This window comes from Nycticebus coucang, chromosome 9 (assembly GCF_027406575.1).
Source record: "Nycticebus coucang isolate mNycCou1 chromosome 9, mNycCou1.pri, whole genome shotgun sequence".
In the NCBI taxonomy this organism is placed as follows: Eukaryota; Metazoa; Chordata; class Mammalia; order Primates; family Lorisidae; genus Nycticebus; species Nycticebus coucang.
In genome coordinates, this window is record NC_069788.1 from 27,940,508 (window position 1) to 27,959,488 (window position 18,981).

Sequence of the window (18,981 nt, forward strand, 5' to 3'; positions counted from 1 at the left end):
ACCTCGTTCCTTAGTCCTAGTTGAGATCTCAAATAATGGCTTTATTTTTTATATAGTTCAATGTATTTTCCTAGCAAATAAGCTTACAGGAACAGCACTGAAAACAGACAACATTAAAAACATGTATTTGTATGTAGGACAACTTAGTTAGAAAAATATAGTGAATGGGTGGAGTCTACTGTATGATAAAAATCCTTCAAGTACTATTTAGTTGCTGTCAATAAGAAATTTACTTGTTCAAAAAGAAAATTCAAGTTCAGCATTGTCTAGAAAAATTTACCAGGTTTATTTATAATTGTTGTAAAGTTGAACTGCTAAAACTTATTCACTGAGACATTTTGACTCGCATTAATGCTCTACGTCCCTGCATGTGTATTAAAAATTCACACACAAATGAAAATGGAAAAGCTTCCAATACCTGATTATTGTGCCCTATTTTTCCACTTCAATTATATGCTTAGCTGGTATAAGTTCAATTATGTGCTTACCTTTTAACTCCATGGTGAAAAAAATCTAACATTTTTTTGTTTGTTTGTTTGTTTTTTTTGAGAATGAAATGTTTCCCATCACGAGGAATTCTTACACACCTTGTCAACTATGCGGTGTGCTAGCTGGATGTCTTTTGGCACAATAGTTACATGTTTGGCATGGATACCACACAAGGTAGATGTCTTTGAAAAGCCAACCAGATATGCCTCACTTGCCTCTTGGAAAGCGCCAATAGCTGCGCTCTGGAAGAACAGACCTGTTTTGAAGTCCTGAGCAATTTCTCGCACCAGATGGCAAAAAGGGTTCATACAAATCAGAAGTTCAGAGAACTTCTGATAACGTCTGATTTCATGGGGTGTCACAGTCTCAGCTCTGCAACGATGAGGTTTCTTTACCCGTCCAGCAGAGGGCGCACGCTTGCGAGTAGCTCTTGTAGCCAGTTGCTTCCAGAGGCTTTGCCACCTGGCAATTTGCAGGCAGTCTGCTTTGTACAAGCCCTGGTATAGAGACCTCCTAACTTACCCCATTCTCCTTCAGCTGGAGCTCAGCGAGCTAGAGGTGGTGCCAGTGTTAGTGACCCACAATGGCCTTTACTATTCATGTTTCTATAAGCATTCTGGTCACGACTACCTGAATAATCCTTAAGACGTTCCAGACTTTCCTTAGTTGTCTCGTCCCTTGAGCCCTCACCAGAATTGACCTTAATACTCTGTTCATGGCCATAAAGGCTTTTTCTAGCCTGTTCCTCCAAATTATTCCAGCCTTTCCCCATTATCCAGTTCCGTATTTTCAAGTATTCTTATACCAACAACCTCATACTTGAAATAAATTCTCTGTCTTAGTCTGTTTTCTGTTGCTATAATAGAACAGCATAGACTGGATAATTTATGAAGAAAAGACATTTATTTCTTAAAGTTCTGGATGCTGGGAAGTCCAGGGTTGAGCAGCTGTATCTGGTAAGGATCTTATTGTTTCGTTCTTACATGGTATGAGGGTTCATGTGGCTTGAGGGCAATAGTACACATCAGCTCAGGTCTCTCTTCTTCTTGTAAAGCCACCAGTCTCATCATTCAGGTTCCACCGTTATTCAATCCTGATTACTTTCTCAATGGTCCATCTCCAATCAACATGTGAACTTGGAAATTAAGTTTCCAACACATGGAAATTGGGGGCACAGACCACAGTGAGATGTTCATAGTGTTTGTATATCATGATTAGAAATTTACATATAGGTCTTTGTGTGGACTTATACTCCATTTCTCTTGGGTAAATAGCTGAGAGCAGGATTGCCGGTAAGTGTATATTTAACAGCCAAACTATTTTCCAAAGTTACTTGTTGAAAGACAAAATCACAACAAATTTAGTTTAAAAGTTTTAATTGGCATTTATTTGTGAGGATCATTCAATTCTATAAAACATAATGAGTGTTCTGATGAGCTGAGCAGAGCAGTTTAGAAAGGGGCTGAAGAAAACAGAAACAGAGAACAAAAAGTGGACAGGTTATTTCAAAGTTACTTTCCTTATAGAGTTAGAACAGAGAGGACTCTCTTATTACATTGATTCAGGCAGGCTGGAATCTCCTGTTATTATTATTATTTATTTTACGAAAATTGGGCCCAGGCTGGTTTGAACCTCTAGCCTTAAGTGATCCTCCCACTTTGGCTTCTCAAAGTGCTGGGTTATACTCTGGTTTCTCTTCAGATCAAATAAAAGTACTGTGTTTACAGGTGTGAGCCACCAAACCCTGCCAAGTCCTATTAATTCTACCTTCAACATTTCTCAAATCCATCCATTTTAGCCATTTCCACTGCCACTATCATATTTCTTATTCTCTTCCTCAGAGAAAATCATGTCTCTTCAATTACTTCCTCACATGGAGAATATCATACATGCGTCCCATTCAGTTTCATTCACTCTTTTTGCACAAGACTTGGTCATAGTTAACTAGTAACATCCCAACCCAAGTAAATTCAAACCTCCACTTACTCTGTGCTTAAACTTGCACTGCTGAGTGTAACAGGAAAAACACGCAACTCTGCTGACTGACCTCAATTTAAATGTACAACTACCAACTTCCACTGCTCCATAATGCTACCCAAACATTCATTTGCTCTCTCATTCTCCTACATAACTATTTGATATTTTATCTTACTTTCTTGTGCCAGTTATCAGTTTATTTGCCTAGATGACTTCTTGTTTGATGTACCCAGAAGAGAACTTCTAGAAGTCTTACATGTCTACCCACCTTCTTGGATCTGCTTACTTTCCTCTAACTCTGAATGACCTGACTGTACTCCCAGCTAAAGACCATTTCTTCATTTGTTCACCCCTTCACCTCCACTCAGTTTTATTGCTTCAGAATTTTTCTCTACAAAAATATCTTTGTAGTTCATGCTTAATTCACATTGCCATAGATTTTCCCAATATGGTAATGCTACATTGGAAGATTAAGTTCTTTCTTTTTTTTTTTTGAGACAGAGCCTCAAGCTGTCACCCTTGGTAGAGTGCCATGGCATCACAGCTCACAGCAAACTCCAACTCCTGGGCTCAAGTGATTCTCCTGCCTCTGCCTCCCAAGTAGCTGGGATTACAGGTGCCTGCCACAATGCCCGGCTATTTTTTGGTTGCAGCCATCATTGTTCTTTGGTGGCCCCAGGCTGGATTTGAACCTGCCAGCTCAGGTGTATGTGGCTTGCACCTTAGCAGCTTGTGTCATAGGCGCCAAGCCAAGGGAAGATGAAATTCATTGAATACACTTCAACATGGTATTATGCCCTTAGATGATGCCATCATAACCAATGCTGGCTTATTCCTAAATCAAGTATGTTGTTCTTTTTTTCTTAATTAAGGAGTAAAATTATTATGGTTTCTTTGATATCTCAAGGTGTCCCCCCAAAGTAATAGTTGTAATGAACTTTTATGCCAAAGTACATGATCTGAATTTAAGACAGATTTCATTCAGAAGAACTTCTTACTTTGGAGGGTAATAAATTACTGGATTGTGATATTTCTATATTTGAAGTTTTTTAAAAAAAGTCTTGATGGTATTTTTTTTAGACAGTGTTCATTCCGTTTCCTCAGGCTAGAGTGCACTGGTGTCAGGCTAGCTCACAGCAAACTCAAATGGGTTCAAGAGATCTTCCTGCCTCAACCTCCTGGGTAGCTGGGACTACATGCACATGCTACAGCGACCGGTTAATTTTTCTATTTTGTAGAGACAGGGTATTACTCTTACTTAGGCTGGTCTTGAACTCCTGAGCTGAATGGGTCCTCCCACCTTGTCCTCCCAAGTGCTATGATTACAGGTGGAAGCCACTCTACCCAGCCTCTTGACAGTATTTTTGTTTATGCTAGAATCACTTTCTCTTAGGGCTAGGTGTGATGGCTCATACCTATAATCCCAGCACTCTGGGAGGCCAAGGTGGGTGGATTGCTTGAGCTCAGGAGTTTGAGACCAACCTGAGCAAGAGTGAGACCCTGTCTCTAAAAATAGCTGAGTATTGTGGCAGGCACCTGCAATCTTAGCTACTGGGCAGGCTGAGGCAAGAGGATCTCTTGAGCCCAGGAATTTGAGGTTGCTGTGAGCTATGACATCATACCACTCTACTGAGCACAACAGAGTGAGACTCTGTCTTAAAAAAAAAACAAAAAAACAAAAAAAAAAGAATCACTTTCTTATATTGGCAGAGAAATGGACTGGAAGACTGTTCGAACTCTTCCAGCATGATGATTTCGTAATTATCTTTGTAATTGTCCAGTAAGAGTCACCTAAGGCACTGGGCTGGTAAAGGTGAATGAGCCAGCCTTCCCACCTTTATCTTCCTGGTAATCAACAAATACTTATGACGGAATCTTCATTACCATCATCATCACCATCACCATTGTCTGTATTTGACACACACATGGATATGTGCATGGTTACTCCTTTCAGGAACTCATTAGAGAAACCCATCTGTGGTGTTCTGGCATGAGGCAAGTGAGGCACATTTAGCCTTTGATCTTAGCCTTTTAAGGCTGCTTGCTTGTAACCACAGACATATATGACTTCCCCTACATTACCAAGAATGAGCTTCATCCTTTGAGAACCAAACTTGTCAACTCTGCCTAAACTATACACCTGTTGAGAGTGGGTGCCTGATAATGTTTGGAACTGTGGGGATAAACGACTGCCTTTCTTGTCCTTCCTGATTTGCTGTTTTTGTGACAGGTTCTGAGTTTCTGAAGCTGAATTGTCATTGTGCCTTTGTAGTCAAAGAAATAGGAAAATCTTATGTCAGGAACCTGCACTTGCATGCTGTCTTGTCTCTCTGTCTCCCTCCCCCTCAAGACTTCAATTCTTTTTCTCTCTTTTCTCCCCAGCTACTTTGAAATGCTTCCTAGGCACCGTTCAAATCTCTTTTCCTAGCTGAAGCTCTTCTTGACTATCCAACAGTGAAGTGCCTGTCTTCTAAATGTCCTTGACACTTACAATCAGATTCAGCCTATGTCCTGCTATGACACCCAATTCTTTGCTACCACTCCTGCCCCCCCTTAACCCACTAGACCAGTGTTTCTCAACCTTCCTAATGCTGCGACCCTTTAATACAGTTCCTTATGTTGTGGTGACCCCCAACCATAAACTTATTTTTGTTGCTACTTCATAACTGTAATTTTGTTACGTTATGAATCATAATGTAAATATTTGTTATGCAGGATGTATTTTCATTGTTACAAAGGGTCACGACCCACAGGTTGAGAACCGCAGCATTAGACTGTAGGCTCTTTGAGGATAGGAAACTCACCACACATCTTTGGACAGCCCCTACCATGGTGTTCTATCCAAAATAAGTGCTCAATATATTTAAAAAATAAAGTGATTGATCCATATCACATTTGATTCTTGGCTCTGTGGATGACAGTTGTGAACATCTAAGAAAGACAGCCAACTGTCTTTGATCATTTGGCTTTGCTTTGATGGAGAACTCAAAGAAAAACTGTTCAGTTGATGAAGCCAGATGCTCTCTGCCTCTTTGCAAGTTCTCCACCACCATCGATGTTCTGAGATGTCTGTATTTGGTTCCAGTTCTAGTTGCCTAGGCCACCAATCAGCTTCTCTTATTACTCCCTGTATCCTCACACAAAAATGCCAAGAGACCAGAGAGTTGGATGCCAAGGATGGACGCTCCCATGCAGGTATGCAGAAGGGTTCTGTTGTTTAGTTCTAGAGTTCTGCATAAAGTGTGAGAGTAGGAATGCAGAAAAATGAGCATAAGAATGTTTCTCAGAAAAATCTGTCATTCTCATGGAATTTTTTGTTCAGCATAGTCCACTTGAGATCCTTAGTTCTCAGGACCCAGTGTGAGGAGGGAAAGTTGACCTGAGTGGAAATGGTGGAAAATGGAGAAATAAAGCCAAGAAAGACAGGGAGAGACAAAGAAAGCCAGGCTACGAGAGATAGGATGGCATCAGGAGGACTGACGCAGCTGATGGATGCAGCCAGCACCTGAACTATGGAAACAGCTTTATTTATACAGTGTCTTAACAAGGTTGCATAAATCTTAACACATGGGGTAGAGCTCAACCTTAAGAGTAAAAACTGTGTACTTGCCAATAACAAGGAAAGTATGCATGGCCTTTGTGACTTCTGGCAGGTAGAAAGAATGTGGTGAAAGGAGGAGAAGTGGTTGGGGGTCGCTCCCCGAGCATTTCCCAGGCTGTGGGGGCCCTGCTGCCCATGGCCTGTTCCCCACACTTAGAGACAGCCTTGGACTTGTAGGAGGAGGATGACATATGTATGTAGGTTCCTTCCAACCTCTATCTATTTAGCTTGGAGTACTGTGGACTCTGAATAAGAAAAGGAAAATAGTTATTGAACTATTTCTTTGTGGAAAGCACTGGGCTTAGAGCTTGCTAAGTGTGTCTGAATGGGTGCAGTTGACTGATGGGTTGATCGAGGCCAGAAAGCTTAAGTAACTTAAACACACAGAGCTAAATAACAGAGCAAGGATTTAACCCCAAGAGCCAGAACAACTTTATCCCTTAAGGTCTAGGGCCCAGTGCTTAGGGTTGATAAGCTTTTCTAGGGTCTGAAATACAGTTGAGAAGTGAAAAAGCAATTAATTGGCTCTAAAATGCCAAAGGAAGCCAACAAATTAAAAATGAGGTTAAATTATATGCTTTTACAGAATTGAACATCATGTCAATCAAGTGCAATTTATTCAACTCAAATAATTACATGTAAGCCATGCTTATTATTGGGTGTAGATGCATCTTTATGGGATCTAATGTGCATAGGCCTTCAAAAGCGTGCCCAAGGCTTTGGAAAGTTATAAAATGGACCTCGCTATGTGCCGCTACCTCTGGAGGAGCCGCATCTTTTGCTCTCCTTGGCAAACTTCTATCTTCAACAAGCCAGGAGGAGGAGAAGGGGAAGGAAGAAAGGATAGAGGAAGAGAAGGAATATTAGGGGTCATCTTCTCTAAAGATGGCCTAATGTTCCCTTTTCACTATGTTAAGGATCTAGTTTAAAAACATACACAGATTAGCATCCAATCAGTTCTTGAAAGAATGAGAAAACTCACCAAATTAGCAAAGTCGAGGCCAGAAAGCTTAAGTAACTTAAACACACAGAGCTAAATAACAGAGCAAGGATTTAACCCCAAGAGCCAGAACAACTTTATCCCTTAAGGTCTAGGGCCCAGTGCTTAGGGTTGATAAGCTTTTCTAGGGTCTGAAATACAGTTGAGAAGTGAAAAAGCAATTAATTGGCTCTAAAATGCCAAAGGAAGCCAACAAATTAAAAATGAGGTTAAATTATATGCTTTTACAGAATTGAACATCATGTCAATCAAGTGCAATTTATTCAACTCAAATAATTACATGTAAGCCATGCTTATTATTGGGTGTAGATGCATCTTTATGGGATCTAATGTGCATAGGCCTTCAAAAGCGTGCCCAAGGCTTTGGAAAGTTATAAAATGGACCTCGCTATGTGCCGCTACCTCTGGAGGAGCCGCATCTTTTGCTCTCCTTGGCAAACTTCTATCTTCAACAAGCCAGGAGGAGGAGAAGGGGAAGGAAGAAAGGATAGAGGAAGAGAAGGAATATTAGGGGTCATCTTCTCTAAAGATGGCCTAATGTTCCCTTTTCACTATGTTAAGGATCTAGTTTAAAAACATACACAGATTAGCATCCAATCAGTTCTTGAAAGAATGAGAAAACTCACCAAATTAGCAAAGAACAGTGAATTTCCCAGCTCTTCCAAATGGGACACTAATCCAAGCAGAAAAGAGTGGAGGGGGCGTGGCGGCTGCAGAAGAAACCCACCCTGGTAACAAGACCAAATGTGCGGTGGCAGGTGACTTAGCTCCCTTTCAATTTGGTCATCTTCCCCGGTCTGTACGCCACCACGATTTCCTGTTGGCCACTTTTTACCAAGGATAGCCAATTGCCTAGCAGATATAAAAAGTAAACACAACAACAAATCACATTTACTGAGCATGTCCTACACCCTGGCCCCATCATCATGTCAGCCTTGTAATGGACATTATTTCCTTTAATTCTCAAAAGAAGCATACAGGTTGTTTCTATTGCTATCCTTATTTTCAGATGTGCAACTGAGGTATAGGGACATCAGATCATCTGCCTAAGACACGGAATTATGAAAGCTGAGGTCAGATGTGGGTCAAGGCTGTAGCAAGTGAGCCTATGCTACTCACCATCTCCTCTGCTGTGTCTGGTTTTCAGTGAGTTAGAAAAGGCTTCCTTGCTCCATTTGTTGCTGAGTCCTACTGTGAAAGTAATTCTTTCAGATTATTAGAGATCCACTCTGGACATGGAAATGTGTGAGGAGGGATGACCCATTAATGTGCACCACTCACATCTCAGTATAATTTAGAAACTCTCCTTTAAGGTTGCTGAGAAAAGGACCCAGAGAGAATAGAAGGTTAGATTTTTTGAGCAGAAGGAATAAAGACATGCTTCTGGACTGTAGGAAGAACCTTCACTTGTCTTGTAGTTGTGTAAACCAGTTTGAATTTTAAATATTTTTCGGATTGCTCCCCACATCATTGAATCTGTGCCCAAAATTCAATACTTTGGAGTTTACATATCTTCATCCCAAGTTCTTCTCTCCCAGAGGTGGCCTGCAGATTCCTTTTAACCTTGTGTCTTGGTGTATTTGCCTTTTGGAAATATGGTCATAGTTATCACAGGGAACTGCAGGTGGCAGCCTGTTGACAAAGTGCTGGGGCAAGGCATCATTAAATGGGCCAAGGAAAGCCAGATCGCATCTCATTTACAATGTTATCCAGGGTAGGCCTGTGGTGGCATCTATATGACAGAGAATTCTTGGTGGACAGTTTGTGAATCTTTCAGAATCCAAGACATTGATACTTAGAGACAATAGATGATTCTCCCAGTATGAAATCCAGCCAGGTGCACTGGGTTGACAGGAGAGGGCATGAAGCACATGCGGAGATAGGATAGCTGCAGAAATGCAGGAAGCATGGATTACCCTAGGGTTCCAAGACATTGTTTTCCTTCCAAAAATTGATCTCAGATTTTTTTTTTCTTATTTTCTTTTTTATTGTTAAATCATAGCTGTGTACATTAGTGCAATCGCCTGTACCCATTCTAAGATGCACCATAGATGTGGCCCCACCCGTTACCCTCCCTCCACCAAAACCAACCCCCTCCCTTCCCCTTCCTTGGCCCGTTCCCCATAGTCTTGTGCTATAGTTGGGTTATGGTCTTCATGTGAAAGTTATAATTTAGCTTCATAGCTGATCTCAGATTTTCTTGTTGGGAGCATAGGAAGAAGCACGCAGACATGGCCTTCCAACAATGCAGCCTGACCAGGAAGGATGAGGGGGAGGTTGGCTAGGCCCATAACTCAGGTCTCCATGACAGGTATGCATTTCTTGATGTTGAAGCATGAAAGGAAGGGTGGCCATGAGGATTAGATGTGATAACTTGAGGTGTATGCTTGATACCTTCCTGGCATATGGAAGGGTTTATAAGCTGGGATTTCTTTATTTCATCTCTCCATTGCCCTACCTGCTTCTGTCATGGTTCTTTTTTTTTTTTTATAATAGTCAAGTTTTTTGTTTTTATTATCATTAAGGTCTTGGACATCTCATTTATTAGCTCTGTAACTTATATATTTAAATTAAAGAAACATTACTAGACATGAAACATTTAAATTATATATTTAAATTAAAGATACATTATTACATGACAATTTATAAATGTAAGATGCCATTATTGAGAAAATAGATTCCTTGGTGAGTGGAAGTGTCCCTTCCCTCACCAACTAATGAAGCAGCGATATGCATTAGTTTACTTTTATTCTGCTACAAACACTAATCCTCTCTGCTCCCCGGTATTTATTTTGTGTATACACGTGAGTTGGTTAGAATGTGTGAACAATCTCATTAATAATCAACAAGAAGAGCTAACCTTGGGCTTTCAGGGAAGATTGATAGCATGTGTCTGAATCAAGTCATCTGACCTATCTCCAATAGCAAGAACTCTCTGACTTGCTCCCTCAAAGGCTGCTGCAACATTTGTAGCATCTTTTGCACTTGTTTCAAAGTAAGGATATTCACTGTTATCCCTGCTCTAGGGTAGGCTTCCATAGTCACTTGCATTCACTATGTTTGGGTAACAGATGTCAATCCTGTTACCCAAAATCACAAAAGGAAAGCTTCCAGGCTCTTTCATGTCCCCATAATATATGAATTCTTTCTTCCAGTTACTCCACTTCTGGAAGTTTTGTGAATCATCAACACAAAAAGTAAGCAGGCCGTCAGTTGGAACCTCTGTAAAATGACATCCTCAGGCTTCAGAATCACTCTTAATCAGCTGCATCCCAAATCTGCACATAACAAAACATCCATTCACTTCCAAATCTTTATTTAAAAATTCCATACCTATTGTATGGAAGAGCTGGGTGTCAAACTTATCGGTTGCACATCTGTTCATAAGAGAACTCTTCACAACTCCACTCTCTCCAAGGAGAATTACTTTAAAAACTGATGATTTTCCTGCCATTATTAATCTCAAGAGCTGTGAGATTAATTGTTTAATTCAAGTGTCGTTATCTCCTGTGGTTGTTGGGAAGATTCACTTGGACATGGAGGGAAAGCGTTTCATCATAATGCCAGGCTCCTTTAGGAGTACAGGAAGATTCTGCAGGCCCCCAGAAAGCTGCAGTCTCATGGCCACAGGTGAAGGACGCCCTGGGAGCTCCAGGATGACATGTTTGGTGCAATGAGGACAGAAAGAGCCCCCTGAACCTGGTGGGCAAGAGACGGTAGGGTGGCACTGCCCAGCTCCAGCTGCACCCACTCCTGACCAGTTCAAAGGGAACAACACTGGGCCAGGCCAGGCTGCTAACTGTCTTTAACACTGAAATACGGATGAGGAGGCACTCAAATAGAACACAGAATATGCAGGCAATGATTGAAAGGTAAGGGGATTTTCTTTTCTTATAGAAAAAGATACATCCTTTGGCTCTGATCTGTTTAGATTGAGTCAACTCATTCAAGACGTTTGGAAATGTCTCTTGGTTGGTCAGGATTTGGATCACAGGTCTTTCTCAGAGGCTATAGATATGGTAAAAGTTACACTCAAGGTCAGTGATGGCCATAGCCCCTCAATCAAGGTGTACTGGGAAAAGATATTGATCTAGCAAGCGAGGATCTTCTTTCCCAGGTAGGTCATATAACTTCACAAATTCATCTATTTCATGGGAATGGAGGCCGAAGGAGGATTAGAAACTCCAAGAGATACCTGTTGACTGTCAAAAGGCTGAGAGTTTCTGATGAATTCCACACAGAAGCACCAGTCCCTCCAGTGTTCTCAATACTAGAAAGCTCACGTGGAGCATGGTAATATGCATCTGAAATCTCAGGACCCATTGTATGAGTGTTTTCAGCACTTATGGGTAAGGTAGTCTTCTCTTTTACAGAAATAGTCTGATTGGATGCTCCTGGTGCCACATCTGACTGAGCCTGTATGTAGCTGCTGCTGCTGCCCCTTCCTCCATCTGACATGGTGGTTCCTGAACCAAGTCATTATTACTGATTCATCAAGGTGGAACCTTCAAGCCAGGCTCATTGTGGTAAACCAGTCTGGGTGCATCATAAGCTCTACTCTCAATTTTGTGAGTTGCTCCAGACTAAAGCTTGTGTGGTGCCGACAAGGATACATTGGCTTTGTTGACTTGATAGCAGATGTGATATGTCTTAGAAGTACCGAGCTCCTGAGCTTACTCTATCCTATCGTGGTTCTTTTATACCTAAAGAAAACTTGCTGGCAGAAGGGTCAGCCATGGAATGGGAGCTAAGGAAAAAGAAAAAGGAGGGCTTGATTCTGATGTCAAATGTTGCTGAGAGGCAGAGTAAGATGCAGATGGAGAAATGACCATGGAATTTAGCAAAATGGTAGTCACTGGTGACAGTAGCAGAAACTGTTTCACGAGAATGATGGGGTGAAAGCTTGGTTGAAGTTAAGTGTTATAATATTCTAAAATATTTCCCTATTTGAGAAGTGGAAAATCACTTTTTCTTTCTTTCTTTTGTTTTTTTCTGAGACAAGAGTCGCACTCTGTTGCCCTCAGTGGAGGGTCGAGGCATCACAGTTCAAAGCTCAAACTCTTGGGCTTAAGAGATTCTCTTGCCTCAACCTCCCAAGTAGCTGGGACTACAGGTGCCCGCTACAATGCCTGCAGTTGTCGTTGTTGTTTAGCTGTCCTGGGCTGGGTTCGAACCCTCAGCCTGGGTGTATGTGGTTGACATCGTAGCTACTGTGCTACAGGTGCCCAATCTCAGCATTTAAATTTGTGGTATTTGTTGGTGGTATAAAGGTAAGCATAGCTGCCTTCAAATTTGTGATATTTTGATATTTAAAAGCTCTTAACCCAATTTCCTTTTGTGTCTCTACTCCACCCTGCCACTGTAACTTGTTTATTTATTTACTTTAATTTTGGATTAGTATGAGGGTACATAGGAGAATGTTCTCCAAACCCTTGCAGGTAAATAACTACAAAAGGTGCAAAGTCTCCATCTTTTTGATAGCTGAATAGTATTCCATGGTATACATGATACAGTACCATAGTTCATTAGCCCATTCATGAATTGATGGGCACTTAGGTTGTTTCCACATCTTGGCAATTGTGAATTGAACTGCTATAAACATTTGAGTGCAAATGTCCTGATGGTAAATGATTATTTTTTTCCTTCTGGGTAGATCTGTAACTTGTTTTTGATTCAGTGTCACTGAGAGACCCCCAAGGCTGAGGAAATGATGGAGATGAGACAGTGATGACTTCATCTGATCAGTAGTTAATGTATGTAACTTACTCTTCAAAGTAGACTGAAGACTTGTTGAGTTCTTCACCATGTTTGGTGGCTTAATAGTGATGGAAAACATGCTATATATGGTTCCAGGTCTTTTATTTTTTTATAGACTTGACAGATCTTTATTTTTTATTTATTTCTTTTTTTTTATTGTTGGGGATTCATTGAGGGTACAAAGAACCAGGTTACATTGATTGCTTGTGTTAAAGACCCTCTTACAATAGTGTTTCACCCCCAAAAGGTGTTCCACCTTTTGTGACCCCTCCCTCCCTCCCTCTCTCTGCTCTACTCTCCCCACCCCCTACTAATGAGGTCATTAATTGTCCTCATACCAGAATTGAGTACTTAGGATTCTTATTTCTCCATTCTTGTGATGCTTTGCTAAGGATAATGTGTTCCACTTCCATGCAGGTTAATACAAAAGATGTAAATTCTCCATCTTTTTAAGTGGCTGAATAGTATTCCATGGTATAAATATACGACAGCTTGTTAATCCATTCCTGAGTTGGTGGGCATTTAGGCTGTTTCCACATTTTGGTGATTAAATAAATAAAGTAAATAGAACTGTGATAAATAGTCTAGTGCAAGTGATCTTATGGTAAAAGGATTTTTTTTTTCCTTCTGGGTAGGTGCCTAGTAATGGGATTGCAGGATCAAATGGGAGATCTAGTTTGAGTTCTTTGAGGGTTCTCCCTCCATACTTCCTTCCAAAAAGGTTGTATTGGTTTGCAGTCCCACCAGGAGTGTAAAAGTGTTCTCTTCTCTCCACATCCACATCAGCATATGCAGTTTTGAGACTTTGTGATGTGGTTCATTATCACTGGGTTTAGATGGTATCTCAGGGTGGTTTTGATTTGCATTTCCCTAATAATTTGGGATTCTGAGCATTTTTTCATATATTTGTTAGCCATTTATCTGTCTTCTTTAGAGAAGGTGCTATTCATCTCTCTTGCCCACTGGTATAAGGGATTGTTGGCTGTTTTTATGTTGCTTAATTTGAGTTCTCTGTAGATCCTAGTTATTAAGATTTTTTTCTAATTCAAAATATGCAAATATCCTTTCCCATTGGGTAGGTTGTCTATTTGCTTTGATTGTTGTCTCCTTAGCTGTACAGAAGCTTTTCAGTTTAATTAAGTCCCATTTGTTTATTTTTGTTGTTATTGCAATTGCCATGGGATTCTTCCTAAAAAAAAAAAAAAATCTTTCCCCAGACCAATAGCTTCAAGTGTTTTCCCCACACTTTCTTTGAGGATTTTTGTTGTTTCATGCCTTAGATTTAGGTCTTTTGTCCATCTTGAATCAATTTTTGTGACTGGGGAAAGGTGTGGGTTCAGTTTCAGTCTTTTACATGTGGATATCCAGTTCTTCCAACACCATTGATTGAATATGGATTGATTCCCCCAGTGTATGTCCTTGATTGGTTTATCAAAGATTAGGTGGCTTTAAGATATTAGTTTTATCTCCTTGTTTTCTATTTGGTTCCAGATGTCTATGTCTCTATTTTTATGACAGTACCATGCTGTTTTGATCACTATGACCTTGTAGTACAGCCTTAAGTCTGGTAGGCTGATGCCTCCAGTTTTGTTTTTATTACCAGAATTGCCTTGGCTATATGAGTTTTTTTCTGATTCCATTCAAAATGAAGTATTATTTTTCCAGGTCTTGAAAGTATGATGTTGGTATTTTAATAGGGGTGGCATTGAATCTGTAGATTGCTTTGGGAAGTATAGACATTTTAACAATGTCAATTCTTCCTAGCCATGAGCATGGTATGTTCTTCCATTTGTTAATATCTTCTGATATTTCTTTTTTTAGGGGTTCGTAGTTTTTATTATAGACGTCCATCATTTCTTTTGTGAGATTTATTCCTAGGTATTTCATTTTCTTTGATGCTACTGAGAAGGGAATTGTGCTCTTGATTGCCTTCTCATCTTGGTTGTTATTGGAGACATTACTGTATTTTTTGATCACTTCCAGGAGTCTTTTCATTGAGACTTTCGGGTTCTCTAAGTATAAGATCATATCATCATCAAAGAGAGAGAGTTTCACTTCTTCTGCCCCCCATTTGGAAGTCCTTTATTTCCTTCTCTTGCCTGATTGTTTTGGCTAGAACTTCCAGCACTATGTTGAATAGCAGTGGTGATAGAGGACAACCTTGTCTTCTTCCAGATCTGAATGGAAAAGCTTTTAGTTTTGCTCCATTCAGTGTAATATTAACTGTGGGTTTGTCAGAGATGGCTTCGATCAGTTTAAGAAATGTGCTGCCAATGCCTATATTCTTCAGAGTTCTAACTAGAAAGGGATGTTGAATTTTATTGATTGCTTTTTCTGCATCTATTGAAAGGATCACATGGTCTTTGTTTTTGCTTCTGTTGATATGGTGAATCATGTTTATAGATTTACATATGTTAAACCAGTACTACATCCCTGGAATTAAACCTACTTGATCATGGTATATAACTTTTTTATTTATTATTTATTTATTTATTTTTATTATTAAATCATAGCTGTGTACATTAATGTGATCATGGGGCACCATACGCTGGTTTTGTAGACCGTTTAACACATTTTCATCACATTGATTAACATAGCCTTCCCGGCATTTTCTTAGTTATTGTGTTAAGACATTTATATTCTACATTTACTAAGTTTCACATGTACCCTTGTAAGATGCACCACAGGTGTAATCTCACCAATCACCCTCCCTCCGCCCATCCTCCCCCCTCTCTTCCCTCCCTCTCCCCATTCCTCCTATTCTTAGGTTATAACTGGGTTATAGCTTTCATGTGAAAGCCATAAATTAGTTTTATAGTAGGGCTGAGTACATTGGATACTTTTTCTTCCATTCTTGAGATACTTTACTAAGAAGAATATGTTCCAGCTCCATCCATGTAAACATGAAAGAGGTAAAGTCTCCATCTTTCTTTCTTTCTTTCTTTTCTTTTATTAAATCATAGCTGTGTACATTAATGCGATCATGGGGCACCATACACTGGTTTTATAGACCGTTTGACACATTTTCATTACACTGGTTAACATAGCCTTCCTGGCATTTTCTTAGTTATTGTGTTAAGACATTTATATTCTACATTTACTAAGTTTCACATGTACCCTTGTAAGATGCACCACAGGTGTAATCTCACCAATCACCCTCCCTCTGCCTACCTCCCCCTCCCCCCCTTTCCTCTTTCCCCCTATTCTTAGGTTATAACTGGGTTATAGCTTTCATGTGAAAGCCATACATTAGTTTCATAGTAGGGCTGAGTACATTGGATACGTTTTCTTCCATTCTTGAGATACTTTACTAAGAAGAATATGTTCCAGCTCCATTCATGTAAACATGAAAGAGGTAAAGTCTCCATCTTTTTTTTTTTTTTTTATTGTTGGGGATTCATTGAGGGTACAATAAGCCAGGTTACACTGATTGCAATTGTTAGGTAAAGTCCCTCTTGCAATCATGTCTTGCCCCCATAAAGTGTGACACACACCAAGGCCCCACCCACCTCCCTCCTTCCCTCTTTCTGTTCCCCCCCCCATAACCATAATTGTCATTAATTGTCCTCATAACAAAATTGAGTACATAGGATTCATGCTTCTCCATTCTTGTGATGCTTTACTAAGAATAATGTCTTCCACGTCCATCAAGGTTAATATGAAGGATGTAAAGTCTCCATTTTTTTTAATGGCTGAATAGTATTCCATGGTATACATATACCACAGCTTGTTAATCCTTTCCTGGGTTGGTGGGCATTTAGGCTGTTTCCACATTTTGGCGATTGTAAATTGAGCTGCAATAAACAGTCTAGTACAAGTGTCCTTATGATAAAAGGATTTCTTTCCTTCTGGGTAGATGCCCAGTAATGGGATTGCAGGATCGAATGGGAGGTCTAGCTTGAGTGCTTTGAGGTTTCTCCATACTTCCTTCCAGAAAGGTTGTACTAGTTTGCGGTCCCACCAGCAGTGTAAAAGTGGTCCCTTCTCTCCACATCCACACCAGCATCTGCAGTTTTGAGAGTTTGTGATGTGGGCCATTCTCCCTGGGTTAGATGATATCTCAGGGTTGTTTTGATTTGCATTTCTCTACTATATAGAGATGATGAACATTTTTTCATGTGTTTATTAGCCATTCGTCTGTCGTCTTTATAGAAAGTTCTATTCATGTCTCTTGCCCATTGATATATGGGATTGTTGGCTTTTTTCATGTGGATTAATTTGAGTTCTCTATAGATCCTAGTTATCAAGCTTTTGTCTGATTGAAAATATGCAAATATCCTTTCCCATTGTGTGGGTTGTCTCTTTGCTTTGGTTATTGTCTCCTTAGCTGTACAGAAGCTTTTCAGTTTAATGAAGTCCCATTTGTTTATTTTTGTTGTTGTTGCAATTGCTGTGGCAGTCTTCTTCATGAAGTCTTTCCCCAGGCCAATATCTTCCAGTGTTTTTCCTATGCTTTCTTGGAGGACTTTTATTGTTTCATGCCTTAAATTTAAGTCCTTTATCCATCTTGAATCAATTTTTGTGAGTGGGGAAAGGTGTGGGTCCAGTTTCAGTGTTTTACATGTAGACATCCAGTTCTCCCAACACCATTTATTGAATAGGGAGTCTTTCCCCCAAGGTAGGTTCTTGTTTGGTTTATCAAAGATTAGGTGGTTGTAAAATGTTAGTTTCATTTCTTGGTTTTCAATTCGATTCCAAGTGTCTATGTCTCTGTTTTTGTGCCAGTACCATGCTGTCTTGAGCACTATGGCTTTGTAGTACAGACTAAAATCTGGTATGCTGATGCCCCCAGCTTTATTTTTGTTACAGAGAAATGCCTTAGCTATACAGGGTTTTTTCCGGTTCCATACAAAACGCAGAATCATTTTTTCCAAATCTTGAAAGGACGATGTTGGTATTTTGATAGGAATGTCATTGAATAGGTAGATTGCTTTGGGAAGTATAGACATTTTAACAATGTTGATTCTTCCCATCCATGAGCATGGTATGTTCTTCCATTTGTTAATATCCTCTGTTATTTCCTTTCTGAGGATTTCATAGTTTTCTTTATAGAGGTCCTTCACCTCCTTCGTTAGGTATACTCCTAGGTATTTCATTTTCTTTGAGACTATGGTGAAGGGAGTTGTGTCCTTAATTAGCTTCTCATCTTGACTGTTATTGGTGTATACAAAGGCTACTGACTTGTGGACATTGATTTTATATCCTGAAACATTACTGTATTTTTTGATGACTTCTAGGAGTCTTGTGGTTGAGTCTTTGGGGTTCTCTAAGTATAAGATCATGTCGTCAGCAAAGAGGGAGAGTTTGACCTCCTGTGCTCCCATTTGGATTCCCTTTATTTCCTTGTCTTGCCTAATTGTATTGGCTAGAACTTCCAGCACTATGTTGAATAGTAAAGGTGACAGAGGGCAACCTTGTCTGGTTCCAGTTCTAAGAGGAAAAGCTTTCAGTTTTACTCCATTCAGTAAAATATTGGCCGTGGGTTTGTCATAGATAGCTTCAATCAGTTTTAGAAATGTGCCACCTATGCCTATACTCTTCAGTGTTCTAATTAGAAAAGGATGCTGGATTTTATCAAATGCTTTTTCTGCATCTATTGAGAGGATCATGTGATCTTGATTTTTGCCTCTGTTAATACGGTGGATAACGTTTATAGACTTGCGTATGTTAAACCAACCTTGCATCCCTGGGATGAAGCCTACTTGATCATGATGAATGACTTTTTTGATGATAAGCTGTAATCTATTGGCTAGGATTTTGTTGAGAATTTTTGCGTCTATGTTCATGAGTGAGATTGGTCTGAAATTCTCCTTTTTGTTTGGGTCTTTTCCTGGTTTTGGTATCAGGGTGATGTTTGCTTCATAGAATGTGTTGGGGAAGATTCCTTCTTCCTCAGTTTTTTGGAATAATTTCTGCAGTACAGGAATAAGCTCTTCCTTGAAGGTTTGATAGAATTCTGGAGTGAAGCCATCTGGACCAGGGCATTTTTTGGTTGGAAGATTTTTTATTGTTTCTTTGATCTCAGTGCTTGAAATTGGTCTGTTCAGGAGCTCTATTTCTTCTTGGCTGAGTCTAGGGAGACGATGTGATTCCAAATATTGATCCATTTCTTTCACATTGTCAAATTTCTGGGCATAGAGTTTCTGGTAGTATTCAG

The 18,981-nt window shown here is 39.9% G+C and overlaps 1 pseudogene; it reads right to left on the reverse strand.

The window, feature by feature from the left end:
- Positions 1–9,909: 9,909 nt before the first annotated feature.
- LOC128594886 (ras-related protein Rab-9A-like) lies at positions 9,910–10,521 on the reverse strand (annotated as a pseudogene).
- Positions 10,522–18,981: the final 8,460 nt, after the last annotated feature.